Here is a 17,422-nt window from a genome sequence, read left to right as displayed (position 1 = left end):
GGCCCATAGGGCTCTGGTCAAAAGTAGTGCACTATATAGGGGATAAGGTGCAATCTAGGACTCACCCGTGGTCTTTTCCGTGTCCTTTCGCCCCCCAGTATTCCAGTGAGAGCTCTGCTAGAGTTTCTAGTGCCTTCCATTATTTATTTTGCTTTTTTTTTTTTACCGTTTTTTGACCTGATGGAGTAACGGAAGTGCTGTTGATTTCTGCTACATTGAAGTGCTTTACTGGCTCTGTGGGTACAAAAGTCAAAGGTACACTGGGAAGGGGAGACGGGGGAAGGTGGGCTGTGGGGTTTTTGTTTCTTTGTGCCATTTATTGTTTTAGTATTGGGGTTAAATACATTTTGATTTGGGGTCGGAAGACTAACTTAGTCCTAGACTCTGCAGAGAGTAGGAATGGATCTGATGGTGAAGCTTGGACAAACTCTGTATTTGAAACAGACAAAGGAACGCAGACAACAGAACAACAGAGTGAGGCTGAACCAGGGTTACCTAACATTTAAAATAAAGGGTCTGTTAGGAACGGAATGCTTGACTGTTCCGTTTGTTCTAGTGTTCGGGGGACACGTTTCAGATACTAGAACCATTCATTCAGTATGCAAGAGCTCTCTAGCTAACACTGAGCCTATCATTAGACCCACTACAACAATCAGACTATCTTTACTGATGGCCTGTCCACGAAGCCTTGAGTGTGTCCGACACCAAGCAGCACGGTATACAAGCCTCGTGTTGGTGGTGAAAGAGAGGGGAGGAAGTGGGAGACTGATAGGAATAGAGAAGAGAAAGTCAGTCAGTGAGAAACGGTATTTGTGTGAATGTCTCAAGAGTTAAAACCAGATTGTGGTGTTTTATAGTTTACTAACCAGGCATAATGTGTGTCTACTATCAGTGGGGCAGTCTTAGGCTGTGTGTCCCCCAAATGACACCCTATTCCCTATATAGTGCACTACTTTTGACCAACGTCCTATGGACCCTGGTCAATAGTAATGCACCGAATAGGGAATAGGGCGTCATTTTGGACGTAGTCTTTACAGTAGTAGTTGTGACTGGGCACTATGCCATTTAAGGTGGGTAAAGTGAAAGTGGAGTTGAGGTAGAAGCCAGGGCTAGTGGAGACAGAAGAGGAGAGGTCAGGGGACTCTCTATCTCCAACACATGGCAGTAGTACTGTGCTACTGGGTTGAGGTAGAAGCCAGGGCTAGTGGAGACAGAAGAGGAGAGGTCAGGGGACTCTCTATCTCCAACACATGGCAGTAGTACTGTGCTACTGGGTTGAGGTAGAAGCCAGGGCTAGTGGAGGCAGAAGAGGAGAGGTCAGGGGACTCTCTATCTCCAACACATGGCAGTAGTACTGTGCTACTGGGTTGAGGTAGAAGCCAGGGCTAGTGGAGGCAGAAGAGGAGAGGTCAGGGGACTCTCTATCTCCAACACATGGCAGTAGTACTGTGCTGCTGGGTTGAGGTAGAAGCCAGGGCTAGTGGAGACAGAAGAGGAGAGTTCAGGGGACTCTCTATCTCCAACACATGGCAGTAGTACTGTACGCTGTGCTGCTGGGTTTGACCAACAAGTGACTTCCTCATCACCAATGCTGGTTGTTCAAGCCCAGTTATTTCATCATCTGCTTAATGCTGCCCCAGTCTCTTTAATGAAACCACCTGTGGCTTTTAGTGCAGGTTTGTAGCTTGTTCTAAAGTAGCAGACAGTCTCACCGCTCACAATGCAGACAAATAAATGGTTGGTTCCATCATGATTAGATTTCTTTGACGTGAATGTTTTAGTTTTTTGGTTGATGTCCTTCTGGGTTTTTTGGAAACCTTACAAGATGTTGTAATGATAGATGAACAGTGTCCGTATCTTTCTCGTTACCTGACAGTGTTGTAGACAGTAAAACTGGTCCAATCTGTGTACAACAGAATAGTTCATTAAGCCCCATGTCCTTTTCAAAGCAACTGTACAAAACCATTACCTGGGGTCAAACATGTTTAAAACCCTAGAAAAGGGATTTTTAATAAACACTCGTCACCTTAACTACTGATTAGCTTACAGGGACTGCTAGATCTATCGCCTTCTGCTTAGCGCTTCAGTCGTCTCTCCTCACTGTAAACATGTCTGCTACGGCAAATCACTTGAAAACACATGGTAGATTCTCAATCATTTGTCTTTACAGAGTGACTATGTTGTATCCTGGATATTTAAAACCGTTAAAAACAGTTGGGGTTTTCTAAAACGTTTTGTGGATTGAACTTTTTGTACTTACTGGAGGCCCTCAGTACAGCAGTACAGTACTTACTGGAGGCCCTCAGTACAGCAGTACAGTACTTACTAGAGGCCCTCAGTACAGCAGTACAGTACTTACTAGAGGCCCTCAGTACAGCAGTACAGTACTTACTAGAGGCCCTCAGTACAGCAGTACAGTACTTACTGGAGGCCCTCAGTACAGCAGTACAGTACTTACTAGAGGCCCTCAGTACAGCAGTACAGTACTTACTGGAGGCCCTCAGTACAGCAGTACAGTACTTACTGGAGGCCCTCAGTACAGCAGTACAGTACTTACTGGAGGCCCTCAGTACAGCAGTACAGTACTTACTGGAGGCCCTCAGTACAGCAGTACAGTACTTACTGGAGGCCCTCAGTACAGCAGTACAGTACGTACTGGAGGCCCTCAGTACAGCAGTACAGTACTTACTGGAGGCCCTCAGTACAGCAGTACAGTACTTACTGGAGGCCCTCAGTACAGCAGTACAGTACTTACTGGAGGCCCTCAGTACAGTACTTACTAGAGGCCCTCAGTACAGCAGTACGGTACTTACTGGAGGCCCTCAGTACAGCAGTACGGTACTTACTGGAGGCCCTCAGTACTTAGCAAGTTTGGTTGAAGCTGTGAACGTGACAAAAAATACTATTTTCTTAGTTATTTTGTTGATGATCGATACTTTTGAAAAACAAAAACAAATAAGACCTTTACAATGCCACTGCCTCAGTGCCATTACCATGCAGTAATGACTTTAGCTTCAATCTGCTCTATCTAAAGAATACGGAGCAATATTTACAATGTTTACTTCCTCTTAACTAAGTGTCATACTGTATGATACAGTGGCTGCAATGCATAACATGCAATGGTGAACAGGTTATGGTGAGGTTACAGTAGTGAACAGGTTATGGTGAGCTTACAATGGTGAACAGGTTATGGTGAGGTTACAGTAGTGAACAGGTTATGGTGAGCTTACAATAGTGAGCTTACAATGGTGAACAGGTTATGGTGAGGTTACAGTAGTGAACAGGTTATGGTGAACAGGTTATGGTGCGGTTACAGTAGTGAACAGGTTATGGTGAGCTTACAATGGTGAACAGGTTATGGTGAGGTTACAGTAGTGAACAGGTTATGGTGAGCTTACAATGGTGAACAGGTTATGGTGAGGTTACAGTAGTGAACAGGTTATGGTGAACAGGTTATGGTGAGGTTACAGTAGTGTACAGGTTATGGTGAGGTTACAATGGTGAACAGGTTATGGTGAGGTTACAGTAGTGAACAGGTTATGGTGAGGTTACAGTAGTGAACAGGTTATGGTGAGCTTACAATGGTGAACAGGTTATGGTGAGGTTACAGTAGTGAACAGGTTATGGTGAGCTTACAATGGTGAACAGGTTATGGTGAGGTTACAGTAGTGAACAGGTTATGGTGAACAGGTTATGGTGAGGTTACAGTAGTGTACAGGTTATGGTGAGGTTACAATGGTGAACAGGTTATGGTGAGGTTACAGTAGTGAACAGGTTATGGTGAACAGGTTATGGTGAGGTTACAGTAGTGAACAGGTTATGGTGAGATTACAGTGGTGAAACTGAAGACCTCCTCTGATGAGCATATTTACAGTAGCTCTGGTCCAGCTCTGTGCTCCAACGATCGTCGTCGTGAGAGAGTAGCTGAACCACACACTGGACCAGAGCTACATTTCCATAGTTACAGAGGGAAGTTACTGAATTTACAAAGCGTAATAATATTCATTTTTACCATCCATTCAGAATCCCGATCGATTCTGCTACCTGTTCTGTTCCTTGTTACTGTTACGTCACACCTCCTCCTTCGCCTTTCTGTAACTGATGTCCTGCAAAGTGCACATAACATGTTGGAATGTCATGCAATTCAGCGTTGGTCAGACTGACACAGAAGTGGTTGAATAAAGAGCATGCTTGTTTCTCTAGCTACCATCTGGCATGTTACCTTTTCATCACAGCTTGTTATACTGTAAAGTTATGACCACAAAACGACTCCAAACGTGTACACAGCCACCCTCACAAAAACAAAACATTTCAAGTTGATTTAAAGTGTTTTGTTCTACTTATCAGAATTTTTTTTTTTTTTTTTTTTTGCAATTTTATGTCTCAAGAAACATCTAGTGACTTAATTCAATGGTTTTTCCTCGTGCTGTTTAACATTGTACAAAAATGTTTTAAACTAATAGTAAAATGGAAAACCAAACGGAACCTGTTAGGAGTCATTGGCAGCGTTTAACTGTTCTGCATTAAGTAGAGGCTGTTCAAGCTTCAAATAAAACTGCGCTTTGCGCTCCAATAAAATATATTTGTTACTTTATTTGTAAACTTAATAAATAAAAGTAATTTAAATGAATCAAGTTATTGGTCCTTTAATCTTGTCCTAAATGTTTGTTTTTATCCACATGTTTTAGTACCATCCACTACCACATGGGGGCAGTATATGACATACTGTACTGTGCACTCAAAGTATTCAGACCCCTTTTTTTTTTTCATTTTTTTTTTTCACCTTTATTTAACCTGGTAGGCTAGTTGAGAACACCTTCATTTAACCAGGTAGGCTAGTTGAGAACACCTTTATTTAACCAGGTAGGCTAGTTGAGAACACCTTTATTTAACCAGGTAGGCTAGTTGAGAACACCTTTATTTAACCAGGTAGGCTAGTTGAGAACACCTTTATTTAACCAGGTAGGCTAGTTGAGAACACCTTTATTTAACCAGGTAGGCTAGTTGAGAACACCTTTATTTAACCAGGTAGGCTAGTTGAGAACACCTTTATTTAACCAGGTAGGCTAGTTGAGAACACCTTTATTTAACCAGGTAGGCTAGTTGAGAACACCTTTATTTAACCAGGTAGGCTAGTTGAGAACACCTTTATTTAACCAGGTAGGCTAGTTGAGAACACCTTTATTTAACCAGGTAGGCTAGTTGAGAACACCTTTATTTAACCAGGTAGGCTAGTTGAGAACAAGTTCTCATTTGCAACTGCGACCTGGCCAAGATAAAGCATAGCAGTGTGAACAGACAACACAGAGTTACACATGGAATAAACAATTAACAAGTCAATAACACAGTAGAAAAAAAATGGGCAGTCTATATACAATGTGTGCAAAAGGCATGAGGAGGTAAGCGAATAATACAATTTTGCAGATTAACACTGGGGTGATAAATGATCAGATGGTCATGTACAGGTAGAGATATGTGTGCAAAAGAGCAGAAAAGTAAATAAATAAATTTTTAAAAAACAGTATAAAAACAGTATGGGAATGAGGTAGGTGAAAATGGGTGGGCTATTTACCAATAGACTATGTACAGCTGCAGCGATCGGTTAGCTGCTCGGATAGCTGATGTTTGAAGTTGGTGAGGGAGATAAAAGTCTCCAACTTCAGCGATTTTTGCAGTTCGTTCCAGTCACAGGCAGCAGAGTACTGGAACGAAAGGCGGCCAAATGAGGTGTTGGCTTTAGGGATGATCAGTGAGATACACCTGCTGGAGCGTGTGCTACGGATGGGTGTTGCCATCGTGACCAGTGAACTGAGATAAGGTGGAGCTTTACCTAGCATGGACTTGTAGATGACCTGGAGCCAGTGGGTCTGGCGACGAATATGTAGCGAGGGCCAGCCGACTAGAGCATACAAGTCGCAGTGGTGGGTGGTATAAGGTGCTTTGGTGACAAAACGGATGGCACTATGATAGACTGCATCCAGTTTGCTGAGTAGAGTGTTGGAAGCCATTTTGTAGATGACATCGCCGAAATCGAGGATCGGTAGGATAGTCAGTTTTACTAGGGTAAGCTTGGCGGCGTGAGTGAAGGAGGCTTTGTTGCGGAATAGAAAGCCGACTCTTGATTTGATTTTCGATTGGAGATGTTTGACTTTGACTTGACTTTTAACACATTTTGTTACGTTTACAGACTTATTCTAAAATTGATTAAATAAATACAAAATCATCATCAATCTACACACAATACCCCATAATGACAAAGCGAAAAAATATTTGTAGATATTTTTGCAGATTTATAAAATAAGTATTCAGACCCTTTGCTATTATCTATGCATAGTCACTTTAACTCTACCTACATGTATATATTACCTCGACACCGGTGCCCCCGCTCATTGACTCTGTACCGGTACCCCCTGTATGTAGCCCCACTATTGTTATTATGATCTCTTAGTTTTTTTAAAGATATTTTCTTAACTGCATTGTTGGTTAAGGGCTTGTAAGCATTTCACTGTAAGGTCTACAACACCTGTTGCATTCGGCTCATGTGACAAATAAAATTTGATTTGATACTAGAAATTGAGCTCAGGTGCATCCTGTTTCCATTGATCATCCTTGAGATGTTTCTACAACTTGATTGGAGTCCACCTGTGGTAAATTCAATTGATTGGACATGATTTGGAAAGGCACACACCTGTCTATATAAAGGTCCCACAGTTGAAAGTGCGTGTCAGAGCAAAAACCAAGCCATGAGTTCGAAGGAGTTGTCCGTAGAGCTCCAAGACAGGATTGTGTCGAGGCACAGAAGGGTACCGAAAAATGTCTGCAGCATTTAAGGTCCCCAAGAACATTCTTAAATGGAAGAATTTTGGAACCACCAAGACTCTTCCTAGAGCTGTCCGCCCGGCCAAACTGAACAATCGGGGGAGAAAGGCCTTGGTTAAGGAGGTGACCAAGAACCCAATGGTCAACTCTGACAGAGCTCCAAAGGACCTGTGGAGATGGGAGAACCTCCCAGAAGGACAACCATCTCTGCAGCACTCCACCAATCAGACCTTTTATGGTAGAGTGGCCAGATGGAAGCCACTCCTCAGTAGAAGGCACATGTCTCTCTCTCTCTCTCTCTCTCTCTCTCTCTCGCTATCTCTCTATATATACTGCTCCAAAAAATAAAGGGAACACTAAAATAACACATCCTAGATCTGAATGAAATATTCTTATTAAATACTTTTTTCTTTACATAGTTGAATGTGCTGACAACAAAATCACACTAAAATTATCAATGGAAATCAAATTTATCAACCCATGCAGGTCTGGATTTGGAGTCACACTCAAAATTAAAGTGGAAAACCACACTACAGGCTCATCCAACTTTGATGTAATGTCCTTAAAACAAGTCAAAATGAGGCTCAGTAGTGTGTGTGGCCTCCACGTGCCTGTATGACCTCCCTACAACGCCTGGGCATGCTCCTGATGAGGTGGCGGATGGTCTCCTGAGGGATCTCCTCCCAGACCTGGACTAAAGCATCCGCCAACTCCTGGACAGTCTGTGGTGCAACGTGGCGTTGGTGGATGGAGCGAGACATGATGTCCCAGATGTGCTCAATTGGATTCAGGTCTGGGGAACGGGCGGGCCAGTCCATAGCATCAATGCCTTCCTCTTGCAGGAACTGCTGACACACTCCAGCCACATGAGGTCTAGCATTGTCTTGCATTAGGAGGAACCCAGGGCCAACCGCACCAGCATATGGTCTCACAAGGGGTCTGAGGATCTCATATCGGTACCTAATGGCAGTCATGCTACCTCTGGCGAGCACATGGAGGGCTGTGTGGCCCCCCAAAGAAATGCCACCCCACACCATGACTGACCCACCGCCAAACCGGTCATGCTGGAGGATGTTGTAGGCAGCAGAACATTCTCCACGGCGTCTCCAGACTCTGTCACGTCTGTCACATGTGCTCAGTGTCAACCTGCTTTCATCTGTGAAGAGCACAGTGCACCAGTGGCGAATTTGCCAATCTTGGTGTTCTCTGGCAAATGCCAAACGTCCTGCACGGTGTTGGGCTGTAAGCACAACCCCCACCTGTGGATGTCGGGCCCTCATACCACCCTCATGGAGTCTGTTTCTGACCGTTTGAGCAGACACATGCACATTTGTGGCCTGCTGGAGGTCATTTTGCAGGGCTCTGGCAGTGCTCCTCCTGCTCCTCCTTGCACAAAGGCGGAGGTAGCGGTCCTGCTGCTGGGTTGTTGCCCTCCTACGGCCTCCTCCATGTCTCCTGATGTACTGGCCTGTTTCCTGGTAGCGCCTCTATGCTCTGGACACTATGCTGACAGACACAGCAAACCTTCTTGCCACAGCTCGCATTGATGTCCCATCCTGGATGAGCTGCACTACCTGAGCCACTTGTGTGGGTTGTGGACTCTCATGCTACCACTAGAGTGAAAGCACCGCCAGCATTCAAGAGTGACCAAAACATCAGCCAGGAAGCATAGGAACTGAGAAGTGGTCTGTGGTCACCACCTGCAGAACCACTCCTTTATTGGGGGTGTCTTGCTAATTGCCTATAATTTCCACCTGTTGTCTATTCCATTTGCACAACAGCATGTGAAATGTATTGTCATTCAGTGTTGCTTCCTAAGTGGACAGTTTGATTTCACAGAAGTGTGATTGACTTGGAGTTACATTGTGTTGTTTAAGTGTTCCCTTTATTTTTTTGAGCAGTGTATATAAACTCAGCAACAAAAGGAAACGTCCCTTTTTCAGGACCCTGACTTTAAAAGATAATTCGTAAAAATCCAAATAACTAAACAGATCTTTATTGTAAAGGGTTTAAACACTGTTTCCCATGCTTGTTCAATGAACCATAAACAATTAATGAACATGCCCCATTAGGACACGAACAGTATACAGACGGTAGGCAATTAAGGTCACAGTTATGAAAAATTAGGACACTAAAGAGGCCTTTCTACTGACTCTGGAAAAACACCAAAAGAAAGATGCTCAGGGTCCCTGCTCATCTGTGTGAATGTGCCTTAGGCATTCTGCAAGGAGGCATGAGGACTGCATATGTGCCCAGGGAAATAAATTGCAATGTCCGTACTGTGAGATGCCTAAGACCGCGCTACAGGACGGACAGCTGATCGTCCTCTCAATGGCAGGCCACGTTTAACAACACCTGCACAGGATCGGTACTGCCGAACATCACACCTGCGGGACAGATACAGGATGGCAACAACAACTGCCCGAGTTACACCAGGAACGCACAATCCCTCCATCAGTGATCAGACTGTCCGCAATAGGCTGAGAGATGCTGGACTGAGGGCTTGTAGGCCTGTTGTAAAGGCAGGTCCTCACCAAACATCACCAGCAACAACGCCGCCTATGGGCACAAACCGTCACTGGACCAGACAGGACTGGCAAAAAGTGCTCTTCACTGACGAGTCACGGTTTTGTCTCACCAGGGGTGATGGTCGGATTCGTGTTTATCGCAGAAGGAATGAGCGTTACACCGAGGCCTGTACTCTGGAGTGGGATCGATTTGTAGGCGGAGGGTCCGTCACGGTCTGGGGCGGTGTGTCACAGCATCATCTGACTGAGCTTGTTGTCATTGCAGGCAATCTCAACGCTGTGCGTTACAGGGAAGACATCCTCCTCCCTCATGAGGTACCCTTCCTGCAGGCTCATCCTGACATGACCCTCCAGCATGACAATGCCACCAGCCATACTGCTCGTTCTGTTTGTGATTTCCTGCAAGACAGGAATGTCAGTGTTCTGCCATGACCAGCGTAGAGCCCAGATCTCAATTCCATTGAGCACGTCTGGGACCTGTTGGATCGGAGGGTGAGGGATAGGGGCCTTGGTGGAAGAGTGGGGTAACATCTCACAGCAATAACTGGCAAATCTGTAGCTAGTGGCCACAACAGATACTGACTGTTACTTTTCATTTTGACCCCCCTTTGTTCAGGGACACATTATTCCATTTCTGTTAGTCACATGTCTGTGGAACTTGTTCAGTTTATGTCTGTTGTTGAAGCTTGTTGAATCTAACTAATATTTACACATTAAGTTTGCTGAAAATAAACGCAGTTGACAGTGTTTATTTGTTGAGTTTATATACAGTTGAAGTCGTAAGTTTACATACAATTAGTTTGGCGTCATTAAAAACTCGTTTTTCAACCACTCCACAAATTTCTTGTTAACAAACTATAGTTTTGGCAAGTTGGTTAGGACATCTACTTTGTGCATGACACAAATGTTCCAACTATTGTTAACAGACAGATTATTTCACTTATAATTCACTGTATCACAATTTCAGTGGGTCAGAAGTATAAGTGGACTGGTGCCTTTAAACAGCTTGGAAAATTCCCCAAAATTATGGCATGGCTTTAGAAGCTTCTCATAGGCTAATTGACTTCATTTGAGTCAATTGGAGGTGTACCTGTGGATGTATTTCAAGGCCTACCTTCAAACTCAGTGCCTCTTTGCTTGACATCATGGGAAAATCAAAAAAATCAGCCAAGACCTCACAAAAAAAATTGTAGACCTCCACAAATTTGGTTCATTTGGAGCAATTTCCAAATGCTTGAAGGTACCACGTTCATCTGTACAAACAATAGTACGCAAGTATAAACACCATGGGACCACGCAGACGACGTACAACTCAGGAAGGAGACGCGTTCTGTCTCCTAGAGATTAACGTACTTTGGTGAGAAAAGTGCAAATCAATCCCAGAACAACAGCAAAGGACCTTGTGAAGATGCTGGAGGAAACAGGTACAAAAGTATCTATATCCACATTAAAACGAGTCCTATATCGACATAACCTGAAAGGCCGCTCTGCAAGGAAGAAGCCACTGCTCCAAAACCACCAGAAAAAGCCAGAATACGGTTTGCAACTGCACATGGGGACAAAGATCGTACTTTTGAAGAAATGTTCTCTGATCTGATGAAACAAAAATAGAACTGTTTGGCCATAATGACCATCGTTATGTTTGGAGGAAAAATGGGGAGGCTTGTAAGTCAAGAACTTCTTCCTAACCGTGAAGCGGGGTGCTCATGTTGTGTGGTGCTTTGCTGCAGGAGGGACTGGTGCACTTCACAAAATAGATGTCATTATGAGGAAGGACAATTATGTGGAGATATTAAAGCAACATCTCAAGACATCAGTCAGGAAGTTAAATCTAGGTCGCAAATGGGTCTTCCAAATGGACAATGACCCCAAGTATACTTCCAAAGTTGTGGCAAAATGGCTTAAGCACAACAAAGTCAAGGTATTGAAGTGGCCATCACAAAGCCCTGATCTCAATCCTATAGAACATTTGTGGGCAGAACTGAAAAAGTGTGTGTGAGCAAGTTGACCTACAAACCTGACTCCGTTACACCAGCTCTGTCAGGAGGAATGGGCCAAAATTCACCCAACTTGTGGGAAACTTGTGGAAGGCTACCTGAACCGTTTGACCCAAGTTAAACTATTTAAAGGCAATGCTACCAAATACTAAATGAGTGTATGTCAACTTCTGACCCACTGGGAATGTGATAAAAGAAATAAAGTCTGAAACAAATCATTCTCTCTACTATTGTTCTGCCATTTCACGTTCTTAAAATAAAGTGGTGATCCTAACTGACCTAAGACAGAGAATTTTTATTAGGATTAAATGTCAGGAATCGTGATAAACTGAGTTAGCTAAGGTATCTCATAACTGATTTGGGATCAGTTTAGCTGTTTAGATCACAATATATAACAGAAGGACCTGATCCTAGATCAGTACGTTTGCCCTGAGACGCTTTATACTGGACATAAGACCTCTGGTCTCTCTGTTTCTATAAACGGTTGGCTGGGCACTACTGAAACATACTATTTGATCGTGTTACAGGTTGCACAATACATTATTATAGACAGACTGAATGACTTACGCTTGTGACTGAGAGCCAATTGGGAGGCAGGCTGGTGGGAGACTGGGATAGACAGACTGAATGACTTACGCTTGTGACTGAGAGCCAATTGGGAGGCAGGCTGGTGGGAGACTGGGATAGACAGACTGAATAACTTACGCTTGTGACTGAGAGCCAATTGGGAGGCAGGCTGGTGGGAGACTGGGATAGACAGACTGAATGACTTACGCTTGTGACTGAGAGCCAATTGGGAGGCAGGCTGGTGGGAGACTGGGAAAACGAGTGTTTGTCAGTAGTCATGGATTCTGTGGAAAGAATGAAGTCGATGGGAAGCGGGGAAGGAAAAGGGAATTCCGTTAGGAACAATATTCCACAACAGAGCTGCACTACCCTGATATATAAATCACTGAGGAATAAGGCTCCTCCCAAGTGGCACACCATTCTCTATGTAGTGCACTGCTTTTAATCAGGGCCCTGTACAAAAGTAGTGCCCTATGTAGGAATAGGGTACCATTTGGTGGCTAATTAAGTAACCATTCATGTCTGAGACCAATAGAAAGCCGTCAAGGGAAGGAAATGCATTGTTTCTTCGGGTGATTGATTGTTTTTATACGTCATTAAAATAATTAGTGATTGTGTGAAATCAGGGCGGCCATCTTGTTAACGGTATGTCCTTATCTGATGAAAATGAAAAATGCATTTCCTTCATTTATTTTCTTATCCAGAAATGTCCTACAAGAACACGCACTGCATAGGACTCAGTTAGTGCCTTGCGTTCCTCTGTGTGTGTGTGTGTGTGTGTGTGCGTGCGTGTGCCGCCTCAGCTCAACAGATTGACACAGTTAAGTCTGTCCCATGTTGGCTGAATTAGGCAATGTGCATTCCTCTGAGTCTCTTGTGTTTGTGCTGAGTAGATGCTCCCCCACCACCATAGGAAGGTGGAACTTGGCAGTCCTCCCCCCACCATAGGAAGGTGGAACTTGGCAGTCCCCCCCCCCACACCATAGGAAGGTGGAACTTGGCAGTCCCCCCACCATAGGAAGGTGGAACTTGGCAGTCCCCCACACCATAGGAAGGTGGAACTTGGCAGTCCTCCCCCTGTTTCATGACATACAGTATTTGCCCCTCGCTGTGTGTTTGTTGCCAGATTATGAACCCTGTTGGGCTGGACTGAGATCCTGTAGAGGCTGGCACCCTCATCACACCAGATGGGTGCAGTGAAATGTGTTGTTTTACAGGGTCAGCCATAGTAGTATGGCACCCCTGGAGCAAATTAGGGTTAAGTGCTTTGCTCAAGGGCACATTGGCAGATTTGTTTACCTTGTAGGAGTGCTGTTCTGGGATCAGGTCCCCCCCCCTGTTCATATAATCATATTCACTAGGATCTAGAACACATCCTGGATCAGCACTCTGAGATGTTGAGTCCCTCATCAGTCCAGACCTGAGGAAAGAGCCAACCTGTGGTGGAAAAAGCTCACTGAGAATCATCCGGTAGACCGTCACTTATCTGTTAACTGACGAAAATGTAACATGTTGACTAATTCATGTTCTCTCCTTCAATCTCTAGAGGTTTTTTACAGCTGGTGGGATGATACAAGGAGGTCGCCTGTCACCTCTAGGTTTTAATCTGCCATTAGAACCTTAGGAGTCAGTCTATATAAAGCCCTTTCAACGAGATCTTCCTGTTTCATGATATTTGCACGGAAAGGTTATCCCAGTGAGAATTTTATATGGACAAACTCACTGCCCTCATTCTGGGTGAAGAGGAGGGCTTTCTTTCCTCACGTGAGGCTTGGGAGATGGTACGGGGCAAGCCGAGCTCCTCTGACCCTGTATGATGAACCATTGCACAAATATAGGCTAGACTAGATTGTACTCAAATGTCCATTTGAGTAATTGAGAAATGTTCTAGCCATCTCTTAAAAATAAATAGCTGTCAAAGTAAATTAATCTAAAGACGAGAAATGACCCTGCTTCAAAACAGTAGCCCAACAGTAGGGTGCCAAATCAAAAACGCATATTTTTACCAATACTGTAGATCAATGTGTTAATTGTGTAGATACTCCTCTAAGAAAACGTACGGTCCAAACCTCATGTCTCATAATCTGTTCAGAAGATATTGGACTTTTTACCGCTGTAGGATGATGGCCAGAATTAGGGTGACTAAATTAATGGAGGCCAGATGAAAAAGTTGTAAAAAAAAAACAGGAAAATGGCGTCTGGTCAGCAAGGCTGGATTCTGTGTGAGAATGAAGGCAACTGGCAACCTGACAGGATCCCGTTGGTCTCGTCTTCTTTCTACTCCAACCTGACAGGATCCTGTTGGTCTCGTCTTCTTTCTACTCCAACCTGACAGGATCCTGTTGGTCTCGTCTTCTTTCTACTCCAACCTGACAGGATCCCGTTGGTCTCGTCTTCTTTCTACTCCAACCTGACAGGATCCCGTTGGTCTCGTCTTCTTTCTACTCCAACCTGACAGGATCCCGTTGGTCTCGTCTTCTTTCTACTCCAACCTGACAGGATCCCGTTGGTCTCGTCTTCTTTCTACTCCAACCTGACAGGATCCCGTTGGTCTCGTCTTCTTTCTACTCCAACCTGACAGGATCCCGTTGGTCTCGTCTTCTTTCTACTCCAACCTGACAAGATCCCTTTCCTGTTGGTCTCGTCTTCTTTCTACTCCAACCTGACAGGATCCTGTTGGTCTCGTCTTCTTTCTACTCCAACCTGACAGGATCCCGTTGGTCTCGTCTTCTTTCTACTCCAACCCGCAGGACATAAAACAATATTAGAGGTGAGATGGATATATGTATTTTTGTTTTTCCATATTTTTAATAAGCTTTTCATATTAATTTGACATTTCTGTTCTTCCTTTTTTCACCAAAACAAGTGTATCCCTGTGAAAGGTCAACGGAGCACTGAGCATGTACCTGTTACCCAGTTACAGAGCTCTGTGTTTATTATGGGATGTAATTAGGTTTACGAACTCTGACTTTTGGGCTATAAAGGGAAAGGTCATGTTAATGAGATGTTAATGAGATGTTAGAAAGAGCCCAATGAACGATTCAGAACAGGAATAATGATATTTGTCTTGGTAAAATGTATCTTATAATAACATAAGGAAGTGAAATGTAAGCACCAAAGCACCGTACAAACAAGGACTTTGTGTGGGCTCTCTGTCTCACTCTCTCTGTCTCTCTCTCTCTCTGTCTCACTCTCTCTCTGTCTCACTCTCTCTCTGTCTCACTCTCTCTGTCTCTCTCTCTCTCTGTCTCTCTCTCTCTCTGTCTCACTCTCTCTCTGTCTCACTCTCTCTCTGTCTCACTCTCTCTGTCTCTGTTCGTGTACAATTAGCTGTGTTAAATCGGGGTGCCCTTTTCACTGACAGGCTGAGTGGCCTGTCTTCTCTCTGCTGAGGAGACAGAGAGCTGATCAGGTAAACAACAGCCCACTCAACCACGTCCTGTTGTCATGGGAACCTCCTACTGATCTGACCTTGTACAATACAGTGCTGTGACAATAGTAGTGGCTAGTTCATCACCATTGTATTCTGATGCTAAGCCCGTTGCTTACTTTTAACAGCTGTAAATAGTCTATTCATAACACCCACATAAACATGAACTCTCACGACTGGAAATGTTAGGCAATGATTTGGGGGTTGTTGTTGAGAGTAAAAATGAGTCACTACAAGCGTCCTACTTTACTTCAACCCTCCCTGTGGAGACCTACTGTTCCCCTCCCCTGTCACCCCCTCCCTCCCTGTGGAGACCTACTGTTCCCCTGTCTGTCACCCCTCCCCCTCCCTGTGGAGACCTACTGTTCCCCTGTCTGTCACCCCCTCCCTGTGGAGACCTACTGTCCCCCTGTCTGTCACCCCTCCCTGTGGAGACCTACTGTTCCCCCTGTCTGTCACCCCCTCCCTGTGAGACCTACTGTCCCCCTGTCTGTCACCCCCTCCCTGTGGAGACCTACTGTTCCCCTGTCGGTCACCCCCTCCCCTCCCTGTGGAGACCTACTGTTCCCCTGTCGGTCACCCCCTCCCTGTGGAGACCTACTGTCCCCCTGTCTGTCACCCCTCCCCTCCCTGTCACCCCCTCCCTGTGGAGACATACTGTTCCCTGTCTGTCACCCCCTCCCCCTCCCTGTGGAGACCTACTGTTCCCCTGTCTGTCACCCCCTCCTGTGGAGACCTACTGTTCCCCTGTCTGTCACCCCTCCCTGTGGAGACCTACTGTTCCCCTGTCTGTCACCCCCTCCCTGTGGAGACCTACTGTTCCCTGTCTGTCACCCCCTCCCTGTGGAGACCTACTGTTCCCCTGTCGGTCACCCCCTCCCCCTCCCTGTGGAGACCTACTGTTCCCCTGTCTGTCACCCCCTCCCTGTGGAGACCTACTGTCCCCCTGTCTGTCACCCCCTCCCTGTGGAGACCTACTGTTCCCCTCCCTGTCACCCTCCCTGTGGAGACATACTGTTCCCCTGTCTGTCACCCCCTCCCCTCCCTGTGGAGACCTACTGTTCCCCTGTCTGTCACCCCCCCTCCCTGTGGAGACCTACTGTTCCCCTGTCTGTCACCCCTCCTGTGGAGACCTACTGTCCCTCTGTCTGTCACCCCTCCCTGTGGAGACCTACTGTCCCTGTCTGTCACCCCCTCCCCCTCCCTGTGGAGACCTACTGTCCCCCTGTCGGTCACCCCCTCCCTGTGGAGACCTACTGTTCCCCTCTGTCACCCCCTCCCTGTGGAGACCTACTGTTCCCCTCTGTCACCCCCTCCCTGTGGAGACCTACTGTTCCCCTCTCTGTCACCCCCTCCCTGTGGAGACCTACTGTTCCCCTGTCTGTCACCCCCTCCCTGTGGAGACCTACTGTTCCCCTGTCTGTTACCCCTCCCCCTCCCTGTGGAGACCTACTGTCCCCCTGTCGGTCACCCTCCCCTCCCTGTGGAGACCTACTGTCCCCCTGTCGGTCACCCCCTCCCTGTGGAGACCTACTGTTCCCCTCTGTCACCCCCTCCCTGTGGAGACCTACTGTTCCCCTGTCTGTTACCCTCCCCTCCCTGTGGAGACCTACTGTTCCCCTCTGTTACCCCCTCCCTGTGGAGACCTACTGTTCCCCCTCTGTCACCCCTCCCTGTGGAGACCTACTGTTCCCCTGTCTGTCACCCCCTCCCTGTGGAGACCTACTGTTCCCCTGTCTGTTACCCCTCCCCTCCCTGTGGGGGACCTACTGTTCCCCTCTGTTACCCCCTCCCTGTGGAGACCTACTGTTCCCCTCTGTCACCCCCTCCCTGTGGAGACCTACTGTTCCCCTCTCTGTCACCCCCTCCTGTGGAGACCTACTGTTCCCCTGTCTGTCACCCCCTCCCTGTGGAGACCTACTGTTCCCCTGTCTGTCACCCCCTCCCTGTGGAGACCTACTGTTCCCCTGTCGGTCACCCCTCCCTGTGGAGACCTACTGTCCCCCTGTCTGTCACCCCCTCCCCCTCCCTGTGGAGACCTACTGTTCCCCTGTCTGTCACCCCCTCCCTGTGGAGACCTA

At 46.1% G+C, this 17,422-nt stretch overlaps 1 long non-coding RNA gene across 1 annotated transcript; it reads left to right on the top strand.

Annotated features, from left to right (window-relative positions):
* Positions 1-360: 360 nt before the first annotated feature.
* On the top strand, positions 361-4,630 carry LOC135570490 (uncharacterized). The gene is made up of 2 exons (XR_010463548.1): positions 361-3,438; positions 3,481-4,630. It is a non-coding gene; the product is annotated as an uncharacterized LOC135570490 (long non-coding RNA).
* The last annotated feature ends 12,792 nt before the right edge of the window (positions 4,631-17,422 follow it).

Source organism: Oncorhynchus nerka, unplaced genomic scaffold (genome assembly GCF_034236695.1).
Source record: "Oncorhynchus nerka isolate Pitt River unplaced genomic scaffold, Oner_Uvic_2.0 unplaced_scaffold_21___fragment_8___debris, whole genome shotgun sequence".
Lineage (NCBI taxonomy): Eukaryota > Metazoa > Chordata > Actinopteri > Salmoniformes > Salmonidae > Oncorhynchus > Oncorhynchus nerka.
This window is presented reverse-complemented; position numbering and strand designations above follow the sequence as displayed.